At 38.4% G+C, this 12,236-nt stretch overlaps 1 protein-coding gene across 4 annotated transcripts in view; it reads right to left on the bottom strand.

Annotated features, from left to right (window-relative positions):
* The window catches only part of LOC146005240 (uncharacterized), a 36,073-nt gene extending 24,368 nt beyond the window's left edge, over positions 1-11,705 (bottom strand). For 3 of the 4 annotated variants that reach the window (XM_083144326.1, XM_083144328.1, XM_083144330.1), the window contains exon 1: positions 11,602-11,705. The gene's annotated coding sequence lies outside the window, so the exon portion shown is untranslated. Of the gene's footprint in view, positions 1-8,900; positions 8,990-11,601 lie in introns of those variants that run through there. The other variant, XM_083144327.1, reaches the window with a different exon arrangement.
* Between the last annotated feature and the right edge of the window lie 531 nt (positions 11,706-12,236).

Here is a 12,236-nt window from a genome sequence, read left to right as displayed (position 1 = left end):
TAATTTTGTTAGGTAAAATAGTTATCCTTGTAAGATAATAATGTTAACTATTAACTTTATGTAAGTTGTGTTATGTTACTTAAGATGCTGTTGAGATGTTTGTTTGTAAGATTTATATATACTTTATTTGTACAAGGCTAGGTTATATTTCTGATGATTGTAATACATGTCATGTTCTCATATGTTTCTACAATAAAAATTATTATTATTATTATTATGTAGGCCCTCTCCCATCTTTTTCATATTGAGGTATTGATCCTGAGGTTGAGGGTCTTAGATGATTCCCTCCTGCTATAGCTTTTGCCTCATTCTGAATTTTTCAAGCATATTTCTCTTATTGTCTGAAGTTGTGAAATATATTTATTATTGGTAGATTACTCCAGGACATACGAGTCAGAAGACCCATGCTGGGTTATGTTAAAATCAAGAAATACTTTTCTCACACAAATTCAGCTACTGAAATTTGGTAACAATGTGATCTAGAACAAATGCATTTTTACAGGAGAAAGTACTTATGGAATTCAGTTTCTATAGATTGTTTAAAGGTTGTGGATGTATTTTTTTCCATCATGCAATCAATTTGACTGGAAATTCATGTATCTTTCCGACGCACAATTTCCGTTGATGTTATTAGCTACCTCTACGTGAACCAGATGTGGTGCCTGTCATTATTTTCAACCACGACGTTGTTTTGCAAGAAGATGAAAAAACGAAATACGACCCCAAATTTTAACTGTTTGCCTAACGTAACCTAACCTTACTGTGAATGGTTTCTGGGGCTATGCGTGAATGGTTTTTGGGGCATTTTTCAGTTAAGAAGGTTGGAAACACTGCATACCCACTGATGATCCACGACGCGTCAAGCTGTGCCCGCCATATTGTCTTACGGAAGCGAAAAAGGAAGAACAATAAATACTCGTAATGTGAAAAATTCAAGTTATTTCCTTGACAAAAGCAAATAACACTTTAAAGAATCTTTCGCAATGCATAATCGGCAAGTACAAATGCTAAAAATGATGAAATAAACGAGTCAAAGGTGTTTGTCGAGATCGAATAGGTAATAATTTAAACAATAGTGAACAGCTAGTAAATGTATTGACACCATGTGTGTTGCATTATGGACAGCTGGGCAGAATATTGCCAATCAGTGTGTAGCAGTAACTAATACACCAAATTGTTAAGATTAAAATCAACTGATTAAGATGTACACAATTTATAACACTGAAGAAGCAGTTATGAAGGTTGGATGTAAAAATGAAGACAGGTCATGTAATGGAGGTATTCAAGTTATTCCTCCGTTCATGGTAAATGGGAAAAAATGTGTTTTTTAATAAAAATTGAAAATGCACTCATCAAATGTCATCTTCATGATTCATCCCAACTAGAAACAGAAGAAAAATATAATTATTGGTAGTAGAAAATAAAACTAAGTAGCCTTCTACTTCAAAAAATGCATTGGTGAGTACTAGAGTGCAGATTTTGCATATTTTATTCCGGTCCTCTAATTAATACGCAACTGGGTTCTAAAGTTGTTTCAGAGCATTCCGAACCGAAGTAGGGGGGTTTTATAGTGCATATAAATGCATATTTAAGGTGTTCGTGCATATTTACTGCGTAAGCGCATGTAAATGCATATTACGTGAAAAAATCATTAAATTGATAGTTTTTTTAAATATATTTGTTTACTTGGTTAATGTTTCGTCTGTGGAGTGTTTCTGAGAGTAAAATTTTCAAGCACAGGTGTTCGAAAACCTCTGTATATGCGCTGCAGGGCAGACGGTCCCCCCCCCTCGCACATACCTGGCAATGACACAGAGAACACGTGAATCCCCTCCCCCAGCCTTCTTCCTTGGCCAATATAAGGCAACGGAGATTTTTGCTCGTAAACAGTCTGTACTCTGTTGAATTAGTGTAGTTTGCATTGTGTGAAGATGCCGAAGGAAAAATCATCGAAGATTGTTTTACTGAAACAGTGGATTATAGGAGAGCCTACTTTACAAACGGACGGGAGGGCGATTTTCTGCAGAGTATGCTGTAAGGAAGTAAATATAATATTTTTTTCTTTTTTATACTCAACTTGGTCTCTGTTTTTAGTGAACCGCAACAGTGTGAATCCAGAAGTTATTAAAATATTTTGTATTGTTTCAGATACCATGTGACAAAAAATATCAAGTTCAGCACACGAATACTGCCATTCACATAAGAAATTCTAGCAAAACCTGCAAACAGCAAACAATAGAAACTGTACTTGATAAACAAAAAACAAGTGAAGATGGTTTCGCTGGTGACCTGTGCAAAGCGCTGATAGCAGCTAACATTTCTTTAAGAAAGTTGAGCAATCCTGAATTTCGTAGCTTCCTCGCAAAGTATTGCGAGAAAAAAGTTCCAGACGAGTAAACACTACGAAAGAATTATATTGGTCCACTGTATTCCGAGGTAAGTTGTTTTCGCAGTGCTTTCGAGAACTTAGTGGTAACATTGCAAGCGACGTTTTATTTAACAAACTAATCTACTTTTTTTTAATTCACTCTGAAGCTGTATAGCATAATAAAAATGCTCAAGGAATATTATGTTTTAAATTATTAATTTAAAATTAAATATTTATTTTGCAGGTTTTACGAAGTGTCAGGGATGATATCGCAGATTTTCCAGTGTGGCTGTCTATAGGCGAAACCATAGATTCGTGTGCTCGATATATCGCTAATGTGGTCATTGGAAAGCTCAATCAAAGTGAACCAGGAACACCATACCTAAGTTTGACGAAAGTTTTGGAACAAACAAATCATTCAACTATAGCAAAAGCAGTTCGTGATGCACAACGTAAGTACGATTTTCGATTGTGTTTTCATTTCTAGTCTCTGTCCTTCACATAAACATAAACATGTTTTTTTTTAATAAAAAATTAGATTCCCCATTTGCGGGGCCTTTTTGTTTTTTCATTTGCAAAAGTAACACATTTTCTGAAGTTAACATATTTTGCACAGTTTTGTGGGACTTCAACTGCTTCTTTTTCCAATATAATTTCTTCAGGTATCTTGAGTTAAAATTGCGTATGTCTTATTTTCAGAAATGTTATGGCCAAGTGGAGATAGAGAAGACAAGTTCCTAATCTTCGTCACAGATGCAGCACCTTACATGATTAAAGCAGGAAAAGCATTACAAGTGTTTTATCCAAAGTTGACCCATGTAACGTGTGTTGTACATGGTCTTCATAGAGTTGATGAAGAAATTCGTGCACAGTTTCCAGATATAAATAATGTGATTTCTGATGTGAAGAAAGTATTTCTGAAATCACCTTCTAGAGTGAGGACCTTCAAAGAAATGTTACCCGACACACCCCTTCCCCCTGAACCGATATTAACAAGGTGGGGCACATGGATTCAGGCATCACTGTATTACAGTAGACATCTCCAGGATGTCCAACAGGCAAGTATTTTTTTCCAATAATTTATTTTAAGGACGATGCTGTGTATACTTTTATAACAAAGGTAGAACACTGTCGGTGTTAATACATACGTATTTTATATTTCAGGTACTTCTCGATCCAGAGGAAGCAAAGTGCATCCCACAAGCGCTGGATGCATGCCAGAAAGAAATTGTATAAAGCCAATTGGCTTTTGTAAATGCACACTTTGCATCCCTCCCTTCGATTGTGATGCAACTGGAGACAGAAGGAATGTCTTTGTGTTCTGCTCTCACTCTTTGGGAAAATGTCAAGAAAGAAATTGTATCCGTTCCAACATCCGGGTGGAGAATTATTGCAGAAAAGGCAGATAAAGTGACTTCCAAGATCCCAGGTTTGAATTTTTTGTGCAAAGTGAAAGCTGTGCTACAAGGTGAATCAACAGAACTATTACAAGATTTCACGCCAGAGAACATTGCTGCATTGAAATATTGTCCAGTGACAAGTTGCAGTGTGGAGTGCACCTTTCCTTCATACAAGGATATACTAACTGATTAACGGAAAAAGTTCACTATAACCAATTTAGAGAGATATGTTCACTGCAATTTACATAAATTCAATTTAATACAAGATTTTGCAACCTTACTTGACATGGAAGTTCTTATTACTTCGTCTTTAAAAAATAAAGGTATTTTGAGGATTTTTTGTGCCTATTTTTTTCCTTTACTGCATAATTTGCATATTTGAGTGCATATTTTACTTGTTTTTAGTGCATAGATGCATGCATATTTTCCACTTTTTAGTGCATATTGATCCGCACTTTAGTGAGTACATTACACAGGTTTGTGGCACCAAGTTCCGATTGTTTAAATCCAAATTTATCATAGTGCACAGGCATTTTTTACATGGTTTGATTTCTAATTATGTCCTTTAACACATGCTTCAGTATGCTAGTAAATACCTACTTGTATTTACTGAATAATTATTTTTCCCTTACACATACTGCAATGTGATTCTTCATTTATGAGAAGCCATTCATTTCCTGTTGTCTTAGATATGGACTGTTGCTGCCATGAACTCCCAAGTTCATGGGTTGCAAAGGGGTATTTTGTCTCTAAATGCTTTCGCTATTAGGTTAAGTGGGTTAGGTTTAGAGCTCTTAGCATTTAAATAACACCCTGCATGGTTTAAACAACTGGTCACATATCTAGCATAAAAATATCTATATCGTATAAAAAAATCGGTAACACTTTACTATACCTGAGACAGATTTCTTCAAATTTACAGGAGAAAGTACTTACGCAAATCATTTTCTGTAGCGTTGTTGATGTTCGGGAATGTAATTTTGATTCATTTTAATGCGATTGCATGTGGTTTTGTACGAAAATCTATTTCCGACACGCTATTGCTGCTGCTGCCATTTGCTTCCTGCATGAGAGCACAATACGCTCTCGTATTGTCCGTATATGATAAATTGAACGAAAGGAGTGCTAATGGAACCAAACCTAACAGGCCTAACCTAACCTAGTAGGCATACCTCGTCCCCGTGATGGTTTGTGGGGCTATCGTGAATTTTTGGGCTAACGTCAATGGTTTTTCTGGCTCAAGGAACGATCAACGGTAAGCTGTCGCCATGTTGTGTGTGGAAATAAACAAGAACAGTAAGTACTCGTAAATGTAATATACAAATTAAATTATTTCACCTAAATAAGTGTTCCGGAATGCAGAATAGTACGTTAGCAATGTAAAAAAGTGCGAAAGAAATGATTCCCAGGTGTCTCAGGTATAGTAAAGTAGTACCAAAAAATCCACGAAAACCAGTGTCCTAGTCAACTGGAAACCAAGACCGTCTTCTCACCTAAGCTATATTTTAAATCTTTACATCTGAAATTTACTTTACAGTAAAACTTAGATAGCATCCCAACACCTCTCCCAAGTTTATTTAGTCATTTTTAACATTCATAATTACCTATTCTGCATTGCGAAAGATTCTTCAAGATGCTATTTTGCTTTTTTCACGAAAAAAAAGTTCAAATTTTGACATAAAGGGTAAACCATTGACGGGTAAGACTGACTCTACATCCTTTTCCTAAGGAATACGTGTCATATATCATTGGAAAGCTTATTATGTAAGGAATTCAACAACATATATCCCAAAGCGAGGAAAAATTACCTGGGGGAGGAAATTGATAAAAACCGATGTTGTCCGGATATGCGTAATTGAACGTACTGAAGAAATTTTTCAATGATGAAGCACATATTTAGGGGCGAAATGAGTGCTAATGGAACCTAACCTAACCTCATAGGCATACCTCGTCCCCGTGAATGGTTCATGGGGCTATCATGAATGGTTTGTGGGGCTACCCGTGCATGGTTTTTAGGGTTAATGTGAATGGTTTGTGGGGCTATCGTGAATGGTTAGTGGGGCTATCATGAACAGAAAGAGTAAAAAGGAAAAAAGTAGTTACCCGAAGAGATGCCGGCTGTCTGCAAGAATGGTTTTGAACGATGCACTACATTATTACTGGGGATGAACGTATTTTACACTATCTACTAGTTTTTGGAACCAGTTCATTTTCATGCACCATACACACGCATAACGCAGCACGAAGCTAAGAAGCAATCACCACGCAGAATGCAAACGAGCAAAGCACAAGCATTCACAACGTGGACACAAAGATGAGCCTGCAGTGTTGTTAACTCCCATCAGTTACCACTAAAAGGCAATAAGGATGTAAATTAGTCTAGCCCCAAAAACCACACCCGGGTAACCCCAAAAAACACTGACGTTAGCCCAAAAAATTCACCATAGCCCCACGAACCATCACAGGGACGAGGTATGCCTACAAGGTTAGGTTAGGTTCCATTAGCACTCATTTCGTTCAATTTTGCATATATGGACAACATCGGTTTTTCTCGATGAAAGAAAATACCAACAAGAACTTATAAATGCTACAAAAACTCATTTCGGAAAGTAGTTTCTTGTGTAAAAATAAAGAAATCCGTTGGTACACTATCAAAGTTTTACCAATAATACTTAGTGAAGTTTTTACGAGTGCTAATTAGTTTCTCCAAGCTTCGAAATTACTCTCGCAATCTTTTCAAGTATTCTAATTCACTTTATATTCCGACAATACTTTCGATAAATCATTGAACATTCGGTACCGTTACCGATTTGCTTAGAATGCCATAGTAGTTCTAGATTTCCTTCAATATCTAAAAACCGAAAACACAATTCAGTAGTAAAATTTACAGCTAGTCTGTTCAATTTCGCCAGAATTAATGCTTCCTGCAGCTTTAAACCAACACCTTACGATCTGTAACACTTTAATCATTAGTTAACATCCCTTCGCATATTTTCGATCATAATGCCAGTTTTTCATTCTCTAATTAGGCTTACCATATTTTTTTTGGGTCCAACTCAGGACATATTCGTGATCAACTCGTTACTGATGAATTTCAGTTTTTTGTTACAAAAATAAATTTAAATGACTTAAAAGCCTTTTTTATTGGAACATTAAACTATAAATTGTACAAGAAAAAATATTAACATTATTTTCTAAAATCAATCAATTAATTTTCAAATGTTTAATTGAATAATACATTTTCTGATGGTACTAATCTGATATTCCCTGGACAGATTTCTTCATTTTTACAAAAGAAACTACTTACGGTAATAAGTTCCTGTAGCATTGTGTAACATCTGGAAGGTGTTTTGTGTGATGTGGGAATGTTTCATAGCAGAAATTCAACCGGTACTATTATCGTATGGGGGAAACACCTACGAATCATATATTTCGGACTTCTTTACATTGCTAACGTGTTGCGGAACATTTCTTAAGGCGAAATAATGCATTTCTAACTAAGATAATGTTTATTTTTTCTATTTACGAGTACTTACTGTTACTTGTTGTTTCGAATCTGCAACACATTATGGCCGTGATAGCATACTGGTTTAGGGGGCATTCTGAGAGTGTTTTGTCGATTTATGCAGTGGTGCAACCTCGTTCACCGGAAAATATCTACTTTCGTGCCCGTATTTGAAATTATGCTAATACGTCGCATTTACGTGTAGAACTTGTAAAATAACCCTGCGATTTACCACGTTCATTGTCCATACACAGCAATTTGGAACCATCTTTCTTTCGCAATTCGGAACCATCTTTCTTTCGCAATTCGTTAATGATTTTCCTTTACGCACAATACTCTTGCAACTTTGAATATTGACGTCAGACGAGGAATGCCTACGTGGTTAGGTTAGGTTCCATTAGCATAAATACAAAGAAAAAATAATATTTTCGCTAAGAGATGTGTTACCTTTGTATTGCCTAACATGAAAAAGGTCTCTCCTGTGACGTCAGAACACAATGTTGTTAGAGTGTTGTGCGATAAGTGACACCCATTCGGGTCGGAACCATCTTTCTTTCGAAATTCGTTAATGCTCTTCCTTTACACACAACATTCTTGCAACTTTGAATATTGACGTCAGACGAGGAATGCCTACGTGGTTAAGTTAGGCCTGTTAGGTTAGGTTCCATTAGCATAAATACAAAGAAAAATTAATATTTTCGCTAAGAGACGCGTTACCTTGTATTGCCTAACATGAAAAAGCTCTCTCCTGAGACGTCAGAACACAATGTTGCTAGAGTGTTGTGCGATAAGTGACACCCATTCGGGGAAAATGGCTTGTTCCGTGGAGCTGCTGTTCTTATGGTAGGGTTACATTAACAAAACATAGTTTATTTCGTTTTTTTTATCGATTTCCATACTTGACCGCCAATTATTACATGCAGATTCGTGATTAGGAGGTCTCAATTAGTGAGTAGGCGAAATTTCATAGCAATTGGAGTGTGTTCCGGTATTGTAAACGCGTTCCAAAAAAAATTTAAAAAACGTGGTTCTAGTGAAAACACGGCGAGGCTGAAACACTGGCTACGGGGTTGAATCATCTTAACAGACGGAACATTGCACTCTCATGCAGAAAGCAAACGGCGGGAGCAGAAACAGCGTGTCAGACAGAGATTTTCGCAGAAAACAACACGCATTCACATTGAAATGGATCAAATCTATTTTCGGGAACTTACACAACGCTAAAGAAAATGATTTCCGTAAGTACTTTCTCCTGTAAATTTGAAGGAATCCGTTTCCCTCATACGATAATGTTACCATTCAACCATTGACGCATAACCCCACGAACCATTTCCGGTAAGGTTAGGTTAGGTAGGGTCACAATAGGTTACCATAGTGGTAACAATTTACTATCCTTCGGACACCTCTAATTTTTTCGTTTCGTCAATTTTTCACATTCGTACTTATGTATGTGCTTCGCGGAACATTCCTGAAGGTGTATTAACATTGTTTTCATAAAATTAATTGCAATTTTTCACATTACCGGTATGTATTTTTGCTTGCCTCAGACACAATATCGCAAGTACACCTTCCTACATAATCGCGCATCGTGCTTGTCTTTTGTCAAATTTTTTACATTCGTACTTACGTATCTGCCTCACGGAACATTCCTGAAGGTTTATTAATGTTGCTTTGATCAAAGTAAGAGCAATTTTTCACGTTACGAGTACTTCTTTCTCCTAGCCTTTCCGCTTGCCTCACACACAATATGGCGCGGACACCTTCGTAAATAATGACGCGTCGGGATGACGCATCAGCCTTGTCTTCTCTCGATTTTCAATTGTTATGCAGTGTTTCAACCTTCGGAACCCAAGAAATGCCCGACACCAAATTTAACTATCGATCTCAACCTAACTGAACTAACCTATCCACGCGCCAATGGTTCGTGGGGCTAATACCAATGGTTCATGGGGCTAATACCAATGGTTCATGGGGCTAGCGCCAATGGTTCGTGGGGCTAACGCCAATGGTTCGTGGGGCTAACGCCAATGGTTCGTGGGGCTAACGCCAATGGTTCGTGGGGCTAGCGCCAATGATTCATGGGGCTAGCGCCAATGGTTCGTGGGGCTAACGCCAATGGTTCGTGGGGCTAGCGCCAATGGTTCACAATTATTCCCAATTCCTAGATCGTGATTTTAACTATCCATCTCAAACCAACTGAACTAACCTATCCACGTGCCAATGGTTCGTGAGGCTAGCGCCAATGGTTCATGGGGCTAACGCCAATGGTTCGCAATTATTTCAATTTCTAGATCGTGATTTTAACTATCGATCTCAACCCAACTGAACTAACGGTAAAATTTTTGTATCCCCAAAACGTATTTCTTCAATTTTACAGGAGAAAGTACTTACCGAAATGGGTTTATTTATACTTTAGGAAGGTCTTGGAAGTTTGCTTTCAACTCGTTGAAATTTTTTGCCGATAAAACATGTAATTTTCGACATTAATGTCGCTCCGATGCATGAAAGCTGTTCCCTTGATGTCCGTCTACTACGTGAACCAAATATTTGCGAGCGTTTCATGACGTAACAACCGGTCAGTGTTTCCAAATGCGCGGTTTTGTAACTGTGTAACAGTTCTAGAACGTAAATAAACGTGGGTTACTGTTCATCATTTCTGATTACGAACTTGCGACAACATGACGTGCACAGGATCAGTGGCGTGCTCAATGTGAGGTTGATGGGGGTGATAACTCCCCCCCCCCTTTCGCCCAGTATCTCTAAGGCTATTTATGAATGGTTCGTGGGCTATTTATGTATGGTTCGTGGCGTTATCCGTGAATGCTTCGTGGGGCTATCTGTGAATGGTTCATGGGGCTATCCGTGAATGGTTCGTGGGGCTATCCGTGAATGGTTTGTGGGGCTATTTATGAATGGTTCGTGGGGCTAGCGCCAATGGTTTGTGGGGCTAGCGCCAATGGTTCGTGGGGCTATCTTTTTCACTATTGAAACCTTTGCGTGGCCCTACTAACCTATCCACGCGCCAATGGTTCGTGGGGCTAGCGCCAATGGTTCGTGGGGCTATCTTTTTCACTATTGAAACCTTTGCGTGGCCCTACTAACATATCCACGCGCCAACGGTTCGTGGGGCTATATTTTTAACTATTGAAACCTTTGCGTGGCCCTACTAACCTATCCACGCGCCAATGGTTCGTGGGGCTATCTTTTTCACTATTGAAACCTTTGCGTGGCCCTACTAACCTATCCACGCGCCAATGGTTCGTGGGGCTAGCGCCAATGGTTCGTGGGGCTATCTTTTTCACTATTGAAACCTTTGCGTGGCCCTACTAACCTATCCACGCGCCAATGGTTCGTGGGGCTAGTGCCAATGGTTCGTGGGGCTAGCGCCAATGGTTCGTGGGGCTATCTTTTTCACTATTGAAACCTTTGCGTCAGTTGCTTTGTTTTATTTCAATCACTTATCGCACAACACTCTTGCTACCTTCCGTTCTGACGTCAGCAGACTCAAGTTTATTTTTAGGCTAAAGGTCTATGTTGTTATCCATATCATTAAAATTTCAGTAACCACCAAACGTCTCTAATTCCCTTATTTTCGTATTTTTCACATTCATACTAAAGTGTTCTGCATACTAGAACCTAGATATTTTGCTATGAAGAAGGTCGCAACACTGCATAACCACTGATCATGGACTACGCTAGTCAAGATTTCTCCGCCATATCGCGTGTAACGCAAGCAAAAGCGAACAAAATAAAAATACTCGATATTTCGAAAATTGAGACTATTTGCCTGCAAAAAACGAAACGCGAAATAGAAGAATCCTTACGAATGCAGAATATGTGAGTATCAATGTGAAAAATACGAAAATAAGGGAATTAGAGACGTTTGGTGGTTACCGAAATTTTAATGAACTAACCTATCCACGCGCCAATGGTTCGCAATCATTTCCAACTTCTAGATCCTCATAATAACACACCAACATCCAGCACACGTCATTCTCCTACCTCTCGTTGCACCGTTCTAACTCTCGTCGCAAACGCAGACAGTTCGAAACACTGCACACCAACAAAACACAATCACGACGCGTCATGATAGTCACGACGGTGTACGAACGCGATGGTGTAGGAAGATGTACGCGCCGAACGCTATCTCCGTCGGAGAATTAATTTTCAACGAACAACATGAATTTCAGCTCTGAAACATTCCCACATCACACAAAACACCTTCCCGATGTTCGACAATGCTACAGGAACGTATTACTGTAAGTAGTTTCTTCTGTAAAAATAAATAAATGTGTCCGAAGGATAGTAAATTAGTACCCCTTACTTACAATTGGTGACAGTTAAGTACTTTTCTTCAAATATCTTTGTAGCCATTCCTCTTCATAAGTTTCAATTTCTAAACAGTGTCTCCCTTATGTTCAGCGATTCTCCTCACTTTGTCACAGATTAATGACTTTGTAGTAATGGGTCGTTCCCATAGGTCGTTCCGGAACGAATCGTTCCCAAGGAACGAAACCAGTAAGTGAACTTATCGAGCTGGAATCGATTCCGGTTGTGCGCGGAGCTACTGCGTCAACACATGCACTACTGAAAAAGCGACAATATTTGTGTGGCTTTTGGTTTTAACATGAGATAGGGAGCAAACAATTGTTCTCAGGTATCTATGCATCGTTTTCATCAGACAGACCCGATACGGAAAAATCAGTGGATTTAGGCAGTAAAGCGAAAAAATTGGACACAAACACGAGGGAGTAGGCTCTGCAGTCGGCACTTCATCAAACAAATGAAAATATTTTAAGTGTTTCGAAAATTATAATTGTCTAACGCACATGTGTTGATTAAATTTAAAGTTTGGAACTATTTATAATCATGTTATAACGCATTTGGCTTTTGGTTGTTGATAAGCGCTCTTTCCATGGGCGTCGGTAGGTCAGTCGACCCCACCTCCCCCTTCTGGAAATTG

Source organism: Lepisma saccharinum, chromosome 23, assembly GCF_977018435.1.
Source record: "Lepisma saccharinum chromosome 23, izLepSacc3.1, whole genome shotgun sequence".
In the NCBI taxonomy this organism is placed as follows: Eukaryota; Metazoa; Arthropoda; class Insecta; order Zygentoma; family Lepismatidae; genus Lepisma; species Lepisma saccharinum.
This window is presented reverse-complemented; position numbering and strand designations above follow the sequence as displayed.